At 35.6% G+C, this 16,583-nt stretch overlaps 1 long non-coding RNA gene across 13 annotated transcripts in view; it reads right to left on the bottom strand.

The window, feature by feature from the left end:
• Nucleotides 1-16,583, bottom strand: part of LOC147581049 (uncharacterized) — a 530,577-nt gene that overhangs the window by 237,769 nt on the left and 276,225 nt on the right. For 9 of the 13 annotated variants that reach the window (XR_015251355.1, XR_015251345.1, XR_015251354.1 and 6 more), the window contains exon 3: nt 11,093-11,146. The exons of 2 other annotated variants lie outside the window; for them this stretch is intronic. This is a non-coding gene — a long non-coding RNA (uncharacterized LOC147581049). Of the gene's footprint in view, nt 1-2,383; nt 3,622-8,888; nt 11,071-11,092; nt 11,147-16,583 lie in introns of those variants that run through there. 2 more of the 13 variants (XR_015251349.1, XR_015251347.1) reach the window with 2 other exon arrangements.

The following is a 16,583-nucleotide window of genomic DNA, read 5'->3' as shown; positions in this document are numbered from 1 at the left end:
ATGCTATATATGTATATACTAGTATATACATATATATACTAATATATACATAATATATATACATATATGTATACATTATTTAATGCACACACAGACACATACATCTTCAGAGTCCTTGACAACTCTGTCCTCCCCTCCCTCCCAATTTGGTTGTTCTAATAAAAGAGAAAAACTTAACACTGTAGGAAAAGACAAATATGGGGTGAATGGGTGGCTCAGTTGGTTGAGTTTCTGGATCTTGCTCTCGGCTCAGGTCATGGTCTCATTGTTTGTGGGTTTGAGCCCTGCTGCACAGGGCTCTGTGCTCACGGTGCAGAGCTTGATTGGGATTCTCTTTCTCTCCACCTCTCTCTCTCTCTGCCCCCCCCCCAAATAAATAAATAAACTTAAAAAAAAAGGAAAGAAAAATAGGCTAAATGACATTTTAAATATCTCTTGAGGGGATTACCAGGAAAATAGCCCAGTGCCATAAAGGGAATTAAGGGAACTGAAAGCCGAATGGGGAGTAGAGCGGAGGGGGGCAAAGCAATTCATTCTGCTGAAGGTCACTAATATATAACAAAACCACATGCAATGTGAAAGAGTCTGCATGTGTCCATACTGTGAAACAGTGGCACCACAGTGTCATAAGAACTGTGTTAATAATGCTTACGAGTTTAACACAGTTAATCAACATAAAATAGGAGTATCTTGTATCAATAATAACATTAATAATAGATATTGAAATAGTACTTAACTCTAAATTACTAAAGCACTAGAAGGTAATTGAGATTTTTAATATATAAATTTTCCGACAATAATTTTATTTTCATGGAAAAATATATGGACTCTCAGAAGATTAAAAAAGACATGAAAAAATAGAGTGGTATCAGTGTGTGTGTGTGTGATTATTGTACATTTTGGCATAATAAAATAAGTGAGGGGTCAAATAAATTTTACTTTTGGGGTATTTTGGAAGATACATGGGAGAAAGGGAAGGGGGAGAGAATTCCTGAATAACAATCTTAGAAACTCCACACTAGTCAGAATAAAAGACGCGTTTTCTCCTGAAAAAATTTTTTTTAAAGTTTATTTATTTTAAGAGAGAGAGAGAGGAGGGGAGGGGCAGAGAGAGAGAGAAAGAGAGAGAGAGAGAGAGAGAGAGAGAGAGAGAGAGAGAGAGAATCCCAAGCAGGCTCTACACTGTCAGCACAGAGCCTGACGTGGGGCTCGATTTCACAAACTATGAGATCATGACCTGAGCCGAAATCAACAGACCCTTAACTGACTGAGCCACCCAGGCGCACCTGAAAATTTTGTCTCAAAATGACCCTGCATCAACTACCCCAGCTGTTATGAATGAATACTGACACAAAAAACAAACAACAAACAATGGATTGATTTAACTTTAGAGGGACATTTACATCCCTTCACTGAATCTTCTTCACAATGTGAAGCATACACAACAGTAATATTTTATTACTCATTTAACTACTGAGCTAACTCCCAAAAAATATGATTATATTATCCTTTGCTTATATCCTTTACACTTCTTGTTATAGTTGGTAAAACAATAGTGAATATCCCTAACAAATATTCACATAAATGTCTCACTTCCTATACATTAGTAGCTATCCTACAAAACAAACAAGTTGGAATTGGCCTGGGCCCAGCTTGACTCAACCCAACATGTGCCAGTCTCCTAAGAAAGGTAACATTCTGGTGGAACCACTGAATTTATAAATACAGAGTCTGACCTCTCTAGCTTCTTCTATACTTCATTCTGTTCTCTGGAATTCTTCTTGGAGGAACCTGATTGTTTCCATTTGATATATTTTATCTCTCAGATGTTTCTTCTCAAGAACATCTTCTAGCTATGTTAATATCTCTGTAATTTTTGAGGAAAATGTCTCATATCAACCCTTGTTATGGGCATGGACCATTCAGAGGCTATACTGATAAGTGTCTAAAAGACATGTTCTAGAGTCTGATTGTCCAAGTTTAGATCCTGCCTTTATCAGTTACTGGCTGTGTCCTCATGAACACGCTAATTAACACCCCTGTGTCTCAGTTTCCTTGTGAAATAGTAATAATAGCATGTTTTCTCAAAAATTTGCAACAAATGACATCCACAAAATCTTAGAAGACTTCCTTTCACATAGTAGGCACTCAATATATATTAAAATCATTAATTTGCTGGTATGGGGGTAAGGCAGAAAGGAGTGAGAGGAAGGTTAACGTTTTTTCTTTGGTTTCTGATGTTTTTTGGTTATCCGCTGCTCCCTCAGTACATAGCCAGCACCTTCAGAAAGTAGTCTAGTACACATGACTTATAGATTCCTAGATCATTACGTGCTGGATAACTAATACACAATGATTTATTCCTAAATTCTCTTATACTTACATATGCTTCTCAAACTTCTGCTCTGCTCTTGTTTACACAGAAGGGATGCATGTCTTTTCAAACATAAGATCTTGTTGTCCCCAATTAAAAACAAGGAACTTAATACATTCTTTCCATAGAGGTATTGCATCATGTAGCTTGCCATCAGAAAAGCTACATTTTACCTCTACTTTTTTTTTTTTTATCACTAAAACATTTCCCCCAGTCATCACTAAAGATTTCCCCCAGTCCCTTTATACATCACTTTAAACAACATTTGGCAAAAAACTTTGGCACAGAAACTTGTTCAAAATCCTTTTTTTTTTTTTCAAAACTGAAATAACACCCAGTTGTTTCTCTTTCTTTCCATATGTTCACATGCTCAATTACTTCTGAATTTGTTCACTATACAGAAACAGACCAAAAGGGTTAAGATTAAAGTGAATGAAACCACAAACATAATGAAGAAGATCAACTTAGATTTGTTGATAAAATCCCAGGAGACACAAGCAGATTTGGAAATTTTTTTCTTGAATTCTGTAGAATGAATTTTTCAGCCTCAAAAAATAAAGTACTCTGCTTTACTCAACAGGCAATCAATGGAATAAGTAAGTCACTTCAAAGAAATAGAGCCTGATGGCCCTAAATCAGTACATACATCAGATACTTCCCAGGAAGATCCCATTCTGATATACTCAGGAAATCTAGAATTAGCTGATGAAATTTCCTTAATGAAATTTCTTTAACAATTCAGAGGATGATGTTAGCCTCCATAATTTGCCTAGACATCATCATACTCAGACAACTTATAAATACTGGAGGGAAATTCCATTTTCAGTCAAGCTTTTGTCAGTGTTTTTGAAAAGCTCCACATTTTTTTTTTTCTGGAGTTTTTATTCAGTGGTCATTGCCAAAAAACTTTGGTTTCTTAGTATCTGGCAGGAATGTCTTGAGAATCTGGTTATTTTAGTTGAGTGGGTATAGGGAAGGGGGGTAATTCTAGATATGCAAATTACATGAACTTCAAGTTACAGATCAAATTTAAACCTTTGTATACTTGAGTTCATTTGTCTTTGGCAAAACAAGTCTCCCTGTTCCTAAAAGGAAAAAGTACTGAAACATACCTTACTGAGAAGGTAGGTAAAGTTGGTGGTACATCAAAAAGCTCATAAAACTAATATTTGATGATGTAAATGTAAATGAATTAAAAGCACATGGATGAAAATTTTCTTAAAATATACAAAGTTATATGAAATATGTATTGGGGGGCGCCTGGGTGGCGCAGTTGGTTAAGCGTCCGACTTCAGCCAGGTCACGATCTCGCGCTCTGTGAGTTCGAGCCCCGCGTCAGGCTCTGGGCTGATGGCTCGGAGCCTGGAGCCTGTTTCCGATTCTGTGTCTCCCTCTCTCTCTGCCCCTCCCCCGTTCATGCTGTGTCTCTCTCTGTCCCAAAAATAATAATAAACGTTAAAAAAAAAAAAATTAAAAAAAAAAAAAAAGAAATATGTATTGGATTTTTCTTAGCCTGGCACAGTAGAAAATTAATTTAAGATGATTGGAACATTAAAAATGTGGCCAGGTTCACTCGTTCCTCAGATGTGTGCTGAAAGAATGGCATTTTATTTCAAGGCAGAATTCTTGTGATCTGAGAGAGCTTCCATCCATTTATTTTTATGGGTCCTCCAATTGTAAAGAGCCTCTGGGAAACTTCAAAACTCACACACGAGGAATTAAGATCTAAGAAATTCTTGTTACAACTAAGACAGATTTTAAAAAATCTACTTCTGAGTGATCCAAACCTGTATGTAGCTCTCTACTTATGATTTATTAAATTCATAAAAATGTCTCCATAGTTCCTAGATCATCAGTTTACAGCATGCATATTTTATTTGGAATTTCGCTAATGTCCACAAAACTCTGTTCTTTTTGTGCAATGCAAGTTGGTTAGTATTGGTGAAACAACCATTATAGAGTTACTCAAAGTTACACATTGTATATTAATCTTAACCCTCCTTTTTCTTAGCTAACAGCCATGGTCAGAGAGATAGTGTTGCCAGTGGATACAACTTATTAAAAACTACTAATCTCAAGGTCTATATTTTACATATGTTCATACATACAGTCTACCCACATCACCACGAACCATGTGGCACTGCAGTAAAGATATGCTAAGGTTTCCCTGGGTTTGCAACAGAGTATTTCTTGTAGATTTGTCCACATTTAATTCCCTGAACTCTGTCTTTTCTCTGTCACACCTTCACAGCCTCTCTGAGCTTCTCACTCATCTACTTCCTGGAGTCCATTTATCCTCCATGATCACTTTCAAAGCGTTCTGTTTCCATGAAGGAATTCTAAGGATGGCAGCCTACACTGATTTCTCCCTTTCCAAATATGTATTGATAAGTATTTTATTAATTTAGGTTTTTCCCCATACACGTGTTTGTTTTATACATGTCGACTGCTATCTCACCAACCAAGTTTGTAAACTGTTAGAGGGCAGGGTGATGCCCAATACATTCTTTATTACCTTCCTCAGTGCATAGGAGGATGTCTGTGGTGTGTTTCCTATAATTAGAAACTGCTACAGGATCAGTGATGGCCCTTTTTGGTTTGGAGAAGCTATACCCTCTTCTTCCACAGATAGACAAAAATGCCCCCTCATAATAAGTTACACACAGAAGTACGCTGAAGTTCTGGTAATGAACAGAAGGATAAGAAGAGGACTGAACAGGCATACTCACTCTACTTGGATCTTTCCTCACACAGAAGGAAGGCTGCTAGAGCAATGGGGCTATTCATCAAGAAAGTTAGACCCAACTCATCACAGACATCCTTACAGACTTTGTAGATAAACTGTATCCCTTCTTTTCTCTTCTCTCTCACTCTTTGCCATTTACTCTTATCTCCAGATATAGTATCTATTTTATTAATCTGCATTTTCTAAGATGGAATAGCAAAGAATAAACAAATCAGCTACTTCTCAAATCAAAGCACTTGTCTGGTTACATTGCACACATTTACATGGAGATATGATTGGAGAATTTACCTTCTGCTTCATCTAATATATTTGTTCTTAAAAATTTCATCTTATTTTGCTCTTTTTGTTCTATGTGCTTCTGTATTTCCTTTTAATCTGCCTTTTTCTATTTGGGTTATGTTGCTTAAGCTTTTATTTTCTACAGAGTTTTGGATTATATGTGTGCCATTTCTAATTCTACTAGATTTCAGATTTAAAACCTAACAACCAGTTATGTTTTAAAGATTATAAAGCCTCTAAGATCATATTAGAGGCATGATCTGATAAATTAGTGTCCTTTCTATTTAAGATGAAAATGTAATCCACCTGTACTCTACACATAGTTTCTACCCATGCACTCATCCACTTTTTGGTCTTCTCTATAATTATATGTGGGTTAATTATAAATTATTGAATTATTGGTTTTACATAATATGCCATTGTCATTTTGGACATTCGTATGTACTTTTGTACAAGTGATTGGTGTTAGCGAGCAAAACCAGGTATAGGCTACATTTCATCTAGTTTTTCACTTTATTTTAGCCTCTCAAACACCTTGTAAAGTACAGAGATATTTTACATGGAAGTGACTTAAGCGGTATCTAACAGAAGTCAAGTGCAACATGTCTGGCCATAGAGTGTCTAAAGGTAACAGCCCAGCTCTTGACAGTCAGAGATCTCTATTTTTTTTTTAAAGAGTGTCAGGGCGTTTCACATCAGAAATACAACCATCAGGACTCACTTCTTCATTATGATCATAACAGACGTGCTTAATGATTATGTGTGGGTTGCTAACTTCCACAGCCTCCGGTGACTTCTGGGCTTCTTCATCAGATGCCTGTTTGCACAGCCCTCGAGACTTCAATTTTGCTTTCTTTTTTAGTAATAAGAGTTTTTCCTCAAAAACTTCTTATTTTTTAGGAAAATAAAATGTGTGCTATATTTATGTTAAGTCCTGGCATATTAGAGAAACTCCTTATGAAATATTTAACTTTATACTGTGCTGTCCACAAATGACATTTTAAAAACATTTTCAACCTTTCTTCTGAAAGCAACATTTATATAAAATAATAGCACCAGTCTTAAGTAGATGAGTTTTGACAACCATCAAAACATCCCCACCATCACGATCAGGATATTACTCCAAAAGATCTGCAGTCAACCCTGCCCCTCCTCTGGCCCCAGTCAACCACTCCTCTGCTTTGGGTCACTACAGATTAGTTTCACCTGTTCCAAAATTTCATATAAATGGAATAACATAGTAGTATGAACGCCTTTATTCCTGCCTTCTCTCATTTGGCATGTTTCTGAGATTCACCTAGTTGTATATATTAGAAGTTCGTTCCTATTTTCAGCCACGTAACATTCCATTATATGAACACACCACAATTTGTTTAACAATTAACTTGATGATAAGCACTTGGGTTGTTTCCATTTTGAAGTGATTATAAATAAAACTATTAAACATTCATGTGCAAGCCTTTGTGTTGATGTACGTTTTCATTTCTTTGGCATAAATACATTAAAGTGGGATTACTTGGTTATGTGGTAACTGAATGTTTAACTTTACAAGAAACTGGCTAAATGTTTCCAAAAGGGCCATACCGTCTACATTGCTGCCAGCAACATGAAAGAATTCTACTTGTTCAGTACAATAGTTTGTTTTGTGTTACTTTTTAAAATTTGAGTCATTCCAGGGGTGCCTGGGTGGCTCAGTCAGTTAAACGTCCAACTTTGGCTCAGGTCATCATCTGGCGGTTGGTGAGTTTGGGCCCTGCATTGGGCTCTGTGCTGACACAGCTGCTTCAGCTGCTGTCTCTTTCCCTCTCTCTCTGTTCCTCCTCCTCTCACACACTCTCTCTCTGTCTCTCTCTCAAAAATAAATAAGCATTAAAAAATGTTTTAGACAAAATAAAATTAAATTAAAATAAAATAAAATAAAAAATAAAATTTCAGTCATTCTAGTAAGTAAGTATATCATGGTATCCATTATGATTTAACTTGAATTCCCTGGTGATTAGTTATATTGAGCAACTTTTCATATGTTTACTACCCATTCACATATATTGTTTTATGAAGTGTCTATTCAAATATTTTGCCCATTTTTATTGGGATGTTTTGGCCTTATTCTTTTAAGAGTTATTTATAAATTCTAGACACAAATTCTCTGTCAAATATATGGATTGCACAGACTTTCTCCCAGCCTTTGGTTTGCCTTTTTATTTTCTTTAATAGAATCTTTTAAAGAGTATAAATTTTTAGTTTTTGTGAAATCTGAGTTATCAAATTGTTCTTCTATAGCTAATACTTTTTTCTTCTTAAGAAATCATTGTCTGCTCCAAGGTTATGAAGGCTGTCTTCCACATTTTTGGTTACTTTTATTTTCACAGAAAATACTTAATTTTCTGCCTGTGTTCCTTATATTGCATTTTTAGATCTTTTGCAATCCTTTCCAACTGTTAGGCCTAGTTTTTATCAAATATTTTTAATGTGCTGGGCATTTTTAAAAAATTTTTTAAGGTTTACTCATTTTTTAGAGACAGAGAGAGACAGAGCATGAGGTGGGGAGGGGCAGAAAGAGAGGGAGACACAGAATCTGAATCAGGCTCTAGGCTCTGAGCTGTCAGCGGAGAGCCCGACACAGGGCTGGAACTCACAGACTGTGAGAACATGACCTGAGCTGAAGTTGTATGCTTCACAGATTGAGCCACCCAGGCGCCCCTGCACTAGGCATTTATAAATAAATTATCTTACACAAATTCTAAAACAGTCCAAGTGAATTAAATATTATTGTTATCCTCATTTTGTAGAAGAGGTATGTAAAATATGGATAACGTAAAAAAGCCAAAGGGCCAGATTTCAAACCCAGGCAATCTATTCCTAGGGCCATGTTATGTGGCCCCTTAGTCCATTTCCTTTACTAGGACTTTCCAACTCACTCTGTTGTGTCTCACCTTATCTTTTATTTTCATCCAAGTTTTTCCTCTTTTTGGAGCTGTTCCTGGTTCCTAATACTTTACAATTCTTTGAGGATTTCAAAAATTTCTTGAACTTTTTTTTATCCTAACATGTAGTTTTTAGTCTATCTTCCTTCACTAATTCTTTATCCTTGTCCATGCCTTCACCACTAAGCTACCAGGTTTCATGTATTTATGTTTTCACCTGTTCAAATATGGTAAATTCAGACTATTTTGACTGTAGATTTACTTTGTTAATATATAGTGTGTTCTGACATTGTGAGATTTTTGCATAATTCCTAAATGTGTACCTGTACATTTTTACCTACCCTGATATATGATTAGTTGGGAGGTAAGTGAAGGTCCATAGCTCCTACTCAAATTCCCCTTTTTTCCTGGCAGTTCTACCCCATTGAAGTAACATGCTTTTCTGACCCAAAAGCCTGGTTACTTATATCCTAAATCAGTGCAGCCCGTGGAAGCTGTAATTTTCATTAAGCATTCCTTCAGAGACTTTTCTAGGTTACAAACCCCACCAATACGGTTTACTTACTAAACAGCAACATGCAAGGGCTGAGACTTCCTCACACATGGAGTGCTTAATATCCAATTGGTTCTTGGAAATTACTATCTGTGAAGGATTACGTGAAGAAGATGAAGAAGAAATGTGAGCCACCAAGTTCTAGCTGCCTTAAGATGAGGAAAGATCAGGGTAGAAGGACAGCTGCTCACACCTTAAGTTTCTGACTCTAAACAATGTCTAGAAGGTATAAAGGGTTTACTGAAGTTTCCCAGGCATCCTCTGTCACATGAAGCAATGCTCTAGTAAAGTTTTCACAAGCCAGTTCTATCTATATACATATCCATGTAGGAAGATCAACATACAGGCACTGGAAATAAGTTATTATTTTGTGCTCATAAAATGTCTGTCATGTGTTTTGATTCTTTGAAAGTATTTTACTGAGGGCTTAAAAGAAACACCATCAGGGTTACTTATCAACACCATTTTAAAGCAAAATTTCCATAAACTATTCCTTCTCATCTTTAAACCTCAAGTGCTGTTTTTTTTTTACTTTATTTATTGCTTATTTATTTTTATTGTGATCTCACATTTCCTAACACAGCTTGAGTCAATACCTAGTAGTTAGCATTCAGCTGATTTTTTAATTTCACATTTTATTTAGACAATTTTATCTTATTGTATTGTATTTTCAAATGTCTATTTATTTTTGAGAGAGAGAGAGAGCATGCAGGAGTTGGGGGTAAGGGTAGACAGAGAGGGACACAGAAGATCTGAAGCAGGCTCTGTGCTGACAGCAGTGAGCTGCCGTGGGGCTCAAACTCACAAACTAGGGATCTTGACCTGACCTGAAGTTGTATGCTTAACTGACTGAACCACCCAGGTGCCCCTTATTTAGACAATTTTAAAAAAATTTATCATAATCTCATTTGGGAATGCTATTTCTAGCTTATCATTTTTTTTTCTTACCTCTACAATTAAACATCAGCTTCCTTTATCAAAGGACAACAGCAATTTCTAGTTTCAAATCTGTTCAATGAAAATGGAATCCGGGGTGCCTGGGTGGCTCAGTGAGTTAAGTGTCCAACTTCAGCTCAGGTCATGATCTCACGGTTCACAAATCTGAGCCCCCCCATTGGGCTCTATGCTGACAGCTTGGAGCCTGGAACCAGCTCCAGATTCTGTGTCCCCCTCTCTCTCTGTCCCTCCCCCACTCACACACACACACACACACACACACACACACACACTCTCTCTCTCTCTCTCTCTCTCTCTCTCTCTCTCTCAAAAATAAATGTTAAAAAAATTGAAAAAAGAAAAAAAAAAAGAAAATGGAATCCATAGTTTTTTATTCTTTTTTTTTCTTTATAGATGAGAGAGAAATTGGAAAACACTGTTGAAAGATATATGAGATCCTCCAAATAATTTATGTAGATAATTCACCTCAAAGAGCTGAAGCTTTGTTCCCCACATTTTAAGTCACTGGGGGCTGCATATAGTGATGTCCTTCAGGGAAGTATGATATATAATTGTAGAATGATTAAAGAGAAAAATAACCATTTTAAAGTAGAGATAAATCTGACAAACACTACCTTAGGTGATCAAGGCTAACATCAATAGTGATAACTCATGTTGATAGTATGCACCCTTGATATGATATGATGAAAATGACACTTTACCTCTTCCTCCCAATATTTCATAACCCAGGGCAATTGTGGGGAAAACATCAGATTAATTCCAATAGAAGAAAATTCTACAAAATATATACCCAGTACTCCTTAAAATTGTCAAGGTCATCAAAGCAAAGGAAGTGTAAGAAACGGTCATAGACAAGAGGAGCCTATGGAGACCAGATGACTAAATGTAATGTGGTATCCTGAATGTCATCCAGGAACAGAATAAGAAAATTAGGTAAGACTAAGGAAATCTAGTAAAGTGTGGACTTTATTGATAAGAAAATTTTGATATTGGTTCCTTAGTTGTGACAAATGTACTATACTGATATTAATATTAACAACAGAGGAAAGTGGATGTGGAGTATATTAGAAATCTATTATATTTATAATGGCTCTGTAAATCTAAAACTGTAAAATAAAAAGATCTTAAATAAAAGTATATGACATCAATTTATGTAAATAGATGAGAGTCTCATAGTATCAGACATATATCTAGATAAAAAGTAGTCTCCCAATAAATGACTGTTTAATTGATTTCAATTCAATGCAACAAGTACTTACCTGTGCATCAAAAGTCCTGTATGATAGGAGATGTCACATGCAGAGCTCTGTTACCTAAAAAGGTAACATGACTGATGGTTAAAATATAGACTAATTTTCCAGGCTTTTAAATTCCAACAGAGAACCTGATTACATTTGCACTGCTATTACAGGTGCACTACTGAATCTTCTTGGCCACAGATTTTTTTTTTCAGAGACAAACAGGAAATTAAAACAGGAAAACTTCCTGCTTTAGGGTTTAAACATTTATTATGTTTGACAACAGGTAACAGAGCTAATGCTATCTACTCACTACCTAGTCACCACTTTCTCTTTAACACTAGAGTTTGGCTCCTACTGAAGATTAACCTCACCCAAACTATGACACTGATGCTACAAATATGTACACAACACTCTTCATCATGATGTCTATAATCTATTCCTGTCAATTCAAAGGAGTATCCTTTGTTTACATTAAATTTTCATAACAAATGGTTGAAGTGTTTTTTCAGGATATTATAAAAAGTGGCATGAAGTTTTACAAATTAAATTTTTCTCTGCTTAAGACAATTATGTTTTACAATAGCTAAGTTTCACCATTATCCCTCTGCAATGACATTCAATGACGATGTTAACGGTTAGCCAAATTAAAAACAAGAAATTTAATTTGCTCTTTCCAGGTAAAAAAAATAAAAGTGAAGTAGATTTTGTGGTTTAATGTTTATTAAGTTAATATGGGATATTAAATTAATATTTAATATATTAATATTAAATGAATGCATTCAATAATGTAATATGAAATTTACACATAAAACTAAACATTCCCTTATACATAGCATTTTTCTATTTTTTGTAGCTCTACATTTATTGCTAAAATAAATGTAGTTTATTTGACTTGAATCTAGAATGAAATACAAAGTGTATCTAACATTGTTTTCATAGGCTCTATAATTTACGATCCTTTTGGAACACTTTTAGTAGCTGCAGCAACTCAGCCTGGGGAGAAATATTAGTTAGCAAACAGCTGTGAGAAAAGTTTATGATGAAGCAAGAAAATACACTGATTTCAAACATAAATGGTTATACTTACATAAAAATATTTTTCCTGGCAATGGACAGGTCAAACATATAAAAATTAACATAAGTACATATTAATAAAAACGGGGATCACATATGACATTCAATAAGTCTGAATATTTATGAGGCCAGTTTAATAAAAACAGGAGTTGTTGTACCTTGTTTTCTTAGTGGGAGCTGGACCACTAACTAGCACAGGGTACAATTAATGTCAGGATTCTAGCTATTGGGTTGCTGGCTTTTACAGGGCAAAGATAGCAAACACTTATTATCCAAAACATTTTACAGTGCTGAGTTCCTTCAGTTGTAAACTTCACAGAGTAGCTAAATTCATGTGATAAAGTATAGAGGTGCTTTAATGATGGCCATTCAATAAAGACCAATAAAGTGGTTCTGGGTGAGACTGGAACTCTACTTCATTTTTAGAAGTGTACACACACATACACACGCACGCATGCACACACACACACACACACAAATGTATTGCAGTTTATGTAACATTTTACCTTTTGATTTAATGAAAGAAAGCAATAATACATTAAAAATGGGAAAATTCTTTGACCCATTCCTCCTAGTCAGGAGCAGATCTTGGTATTGTTAATACTATAGGTTCTTTTGAAGATAATAGGAAGAAGTATCTACCTTCTAAAGCCACAAACATTTTTACTTAATTATTTGCAGTCTCATTCCCCATATGCATTGATTCTCATTTTCTTCTCATTGAAAGACATTTTAATGCAAAAGTATTCTTCAAGAGATCTTTGTGTGTTAAACTTCCAAGCCCTTAAAGGACATCAGAATATCCTTGCTGTACACACATTTATTTCAGTGTTACAGCTCTCTAACTGTTGAGAAATGTGATATGCAGTCAATTCTTATTCTTTTGTAAGTCCTCTAGAAACTTTTATACCTTCCTCTTTGTCTTCCTTGGTCATTGAATTCAACTATAGTCTATCCAGGTGTATTTTTTTTCTTTTATCTCTAACTTAATTGGTGTAGTAGGTTGTTTGTAAAGATGAGTAATAATTTCTGTTTTCACATTTGTCTGCTATTTTTGCAACATGCCTTTAATGTTCCTCCTTTAAGAAAGAACAGTCTACTTTTCCATCCAGATTTATTAACAGCTATTTGTTTACCCCTGTTCATAGCAGCAATATTCGCAATAGCCAAGAGGTGGAAGCAGCCTAAATGCCCATTGACAGGTGAACAGTTTTAAAAATGTGGTAAGTAGAATGGTATTCAGTCTTAAAAGGAAAAAAAAATTCTGGCACATGGTACAATGTGGATGAACCTTGACGACATTATGGTAAATGAAATAATCCAGTCACAAAAAGGCAAATATTGTAAGATTCCACCTCTCTTAAATTAAATTCAAAGCATTTAAATTAGTTTGAAGTAGTTAAATTCAAAGAAACAGGAAGTAGAATGGTCACTGCTAACGACTTGAAAGAGGGGGAAATAGTGAGTTATTTCTTAGTTGGCAAAGAGTTCCAGTTTTGCCAGATGAAAAGTCCTGGAGATTAGTTACACAACAATGTTATTATACTTAACACTACTGAACTGCACACTTATAAAGGTTCAATGGTAAGAGGAAACTTACCATTTTTTATGGACATTTTTAATGCTTTGGGTCTCAAGTGCTTCTTAAAATTCTTCTCACATTTGGAGAATTTCTTATATTCTGAGTCCATGCAAGGTACTCATTTTTCCAGTTTCCCTTGTAGCCAGATACAGGCATATGACTTGGCTCTGACATTCAAAATCACCCTTGCAAATCTTCAATTCAGATGCAGTGCAGAAGGTGACATCACACAGGATTTTTGCACCAGCAATGGTGGGAGCAGACACACGGTCCACTGTCTTCTGACAAAGCAGCACTGATGGGGAGAGGGTCAGTGGGATGCTTCTGCACTGTGTGCCTGGTGCCAGCCATGGAGACTCTAAGGGGCCAGCCCTGTAGTATAATATGGGTGTTGTTCCCAGCTGGGTTGCATCCAAGTCTGAATCTGTCTCTGCAAGATATTCTGGGATCTACCTAATATCTTCAATAAGTTATTTTTCTGCTTGAATTAGCTATATGCCCTTTACTAGGTTCTTAACAATGGAGAGTCTGAGGCAAAAGCTGATGTGTTATTTTTTTTATTTGTACCTATATGAAAGCAGTGTGATTGAAAGTTTTTCATCTTATTAAAAGAGACAGAGTAACAACAACAACAAATACTGAACTGGCTGAGTTCATGTGGGGTAAACAGTAGTGACTATAGGAAAGATTGAAATCCTTGTTAGATAACAATAAAGCAGTTAGGAGACTTTGGCTATGGTGCCTTGGGGTTCAGTGTGCCTCACAAAGCTGGAGCTTTAAAACAAATTCAAGAGGCACCTGGGTGGCTCAGTTGGTTGAGCGTCCAACCTCGGCTCAGGTCATGATCTCATGGTTCTTGAGTTCGAGCCCCGCATTGGGCTCTTGGCTGTCAGCCCAGAGCCCGCTATGGATCCTCTGTGCCTCCCTCTCTCTGCCCCTTCCCCACTTGTTTTCTCACTCTCTCTCTCTCTCTCAAAATAAATAATTAAACTTAATAAACTGAATACAAAGTCAATGTTGCTTGCTAATGGCCTCATCCTCTGGGACAAAACAGTTCTGATTGACTAGGTTCTCAATGTGTGGAATTAATATTACATTTCAATAAGCATAATAAGCAAATTGATACATCTGCATCTGGAAAACAGCACATATTTTGCATCTGGGCTCTTAATTAATACATGGATCTGATTTTTAAGAAAACAAATCCTATAGTTCCAGGTTAACACTGATTATACATTGACATTTACAATTTTTTTAAAATTCCCTTAACTATTCTTGGAGGTGGCTATTATTTTCTCCTTTTATAGATAAGGAAAATACAATCCAAAGTTTAGGAATCCTACCTAATATCACACAGTTAAAAACTCATGGAGCATTGATATGAGATCTGACTACAAACTTTCAAACTATCATTTTGTTTTTGTGAAAGTTTGAATTTTGTATGTGACTAGTAACCTAACTATTTTATACCTCAATTTCCCCATCCTCAAGAATGATTCAGTTTCCCTCTATTGACATTGGATTCAAAATGAAAAAAATTTCAAGAGAGTACCAATTATAAAAATAGCATTCAACTAAACTTATAATAATTCTTGATGCTTTTACTGCATAAAATTCTGACTTCTTCTTTTTCTTTTTCTCTCTGAATTCCACATGGTCATTTACCTTCCTCACATCTTCAATTCCATTTAAGGAAAAATATAAACTGAAACTTTTTTTAGTGATAAAATAATATTCAGTAAAAAATACCCAATCATCATCATTTTCAGAACTCTTAGGGATTTGCCAGTGCAGAATTCAGCAGGTTCCTCCTAAACATTTTCCAAATGTCCCCAGCTGTGCTTCTCAGAATCAGGCCAGACCATGGCTAGACAGATAGTCACATCAAAGTGGCATCTTATGGACAAAGAGAACTCCCTCCTCCAGAAGTCTACCAGAGGATCCATGAGGATGAGATCATCCCTGCAAATATTGTTTGCCTTGCTTTTCTCTTTATTTTCTTAACCAGGAGAGTGTTTGTCCATGAAATGGTTTGGCAAGGCCTATCATCCCAGAGGATTTCTTAAACTAATAGTCCCAATGTCAAGCATAGGAAGAAAAGTAATTATTTTTGAACACAAAATATTCTTTATTATGAATTATCAAATTGTTTTTCATTTTGAGATTTCCAAAGTTTTATTTTTATCCCTATTTGTAATTTGGCCCAAGTATGATACTATCAGTGAAAAACCTATTGACTTGTTTTTTTTGTGTTTTGTGTGTGTTTTTTAATCAAAAGTAAAATATTGTTTCGAGTTGAATGGGTGCCTCAATTCTCTGAAAAGCTCTTACACGACCTTACACCTACTTGTTTCTCTTGTTGAAAAGTAAATGATTTCATTAGGGAACACCCTGGAAATGAGAATCAACAGTGGATATGTTTTCCTAAGCATTACCTGTTTGGATCTGAACATGATTGTTCTCCATAAAAGTTCATTTGGAATTTTTACTTCCAAAATAACTGGACTGAAATTAGGAAAAAGCGATCCCATCCCATTCTGTCCTTTTTTCCCCATCCGACTCTCCCTGCAAAGTAACTAGGCTCTATGCCTAAGAAAATAGTCACACACTCACAAGCTGTAAAGGGTAAAAAAAATTACTACTCAAAATGTAATTCATTGCCAACCACAATTCACTACTTGAACAACCAGCTACTGACTCATCTAATTTTACTCTCACATTCATAAGAACATTTTACAAAAAAGCTCTTGAACAGATTCTTTATAAAATTGCTACTTGCAATTAGCTCATGCACTAGTATTTTGCCTGTGTGACTTTGTACATGCTGCTTTTTTTTAACTGCAACACCCTTAT

This window comes from Puma concolor, chromosome B2 (genome assembly GCF_028749965.1).
Source record: "Puma concolor isolate L17-30 chromosome B2, mPumCon1.1.hap2, whole genome shotgun sequence".
Taxonomy (NCBI): domain Eukaryota; kingdom Metazoa; phylum Chordata; class Mammalia; order Carnivora; family Felidae; genus Puma; species Puma concolor.
This window is presented reverse-complemented; position numbering and strand designations above follow the sequence as displayed.